Consider the following 1,295-nt stretch of genomic DNA (forward strand, 5'->3'; position numbering starts at 1 on the left):
ATCAGAACAGTAGTAGACTTTTGGCAGAGTTGAGGGTAGGGCAGACTGGCTGATGAGTTGTATGAAGGAATTTTCCATGTAATATAAATGCTGTATATCTTAATTTTAGTGATACTCTTATGAGACAAAACTCAATGAACCCTCCACATCATATCTGAGTATTTTAAATTCTAACAATGAATAAAAATAATTTTGTGGTAGGCTCAATACAAAGGTTGTTAGCACTGAAAGAAAATGTTTCCCTTGCTCTGCCCTCAGTTTTGAGGATGACTCAGTTGTTTAGGGCTCTGGTATGTGACTTGGTGAAACATTTTTGTCCTCTCCTTGGATGTACAAAAGAACAGAACAGATTTTGTTCACAGAATCACAGCAAAAACCACCTAATGGATCTTGAAATATGCGTGTCAAATGATGAAAAGGATTGTGCATGCATGATCTGTGAAATACAGAAATGTTTTGTATCATGATTTATGGCAGTGCTGCATAAAACTCTAAAATTTTGGGCCTTTATACAACATTAAGCCCCACAATACCTGCCTTCTAGTTCAACGGAGACAATTATTTTTATTGTAATTCACTTTACATTGCTATCATATAACTCTTCTATCAACCACACATGATTTACCTGCTTCTTGATTCAAATCACTATGATATACCTGGTCCAGGTGACACCATACAGATTTCAGAATGGAAATATATCACTCTCTGTGAAGCAGATATAAAAGAACAGGAGAAAAATAAAATGATTCTGGAAAAAAGAAGTGTAAATGGAAAAGGAAAGTAGTGCATTAAATTTTTTTCTAATTTTATGTGTTAATCAGGAGGAAAGTTAAATATTTGAAACAGTGTCATTTTTTTCCTTGGGGTTTTCTGGTGCAGACTGGAAAACCTGCTAGACAAATTCTAAAAGAGCTGTAACACTGGAAAACTGTTATTTTAAATTATGCATCTATCTTCAAAACCCCAGTGGAAAAACAAAAATGGCCTTGCTATACATGTGAGAAGCTCTCTCCTCATCTGCCTACATAGGCATTGCATGGATGACAGTGAACATGTGGTTCTATTAACATGTCAATGACTAGAGTTTAAGAAGAGAGAATGTCTATCTGGCCTCCACCCTGGTAGACACATTGTGGTAGAAAACCAGGACCAGAAGCAGGAGCTAGTTTCTAAAAGTAGCATCTTTTAGGAGTTTAGGGTGAGAGATAATGGAACAATGAGTTCAGACCACATATAAGAACAGAACTTTGACCATAATCTTGTAGCCACCACTCTTGGAATCCAAACCACAGCTC

The 1,295-nt window shown here is 36.3% G+C and overlaps 1 non-coding gene across 1 annotated transcript; it reads right to left on the reverse strand.

The window, feature by feature from the left end:
* Positions 1-861: 861 nt before the first annotated feature.
* LOC122704136 lies at positions 862-923 on the reverse strand. Its single transcript, XR_006343760.1, has one exon. It is a non-coding gene; the product is annotated as a U7 small nuclear RNA (small nuclear RNA).
* Positions 924-1,295: the final 372 nt, after the last annotated feature.

The sequence above is a fragment of the Cervus elaphus genome, chromosome 11 (genome assembly GCF_910594005.1).
Source record: "Cervus elaphus chromosome 11, mCerEla1.1, whole genome shotgun sequence".
Classification (NCBI taxonomy): domain Eukaryota; kingdom Metazoa; phylum Chordata; class Mammalia; order Artiodactyla; family Cervidae; genus Cervus; species Cervus elaphus.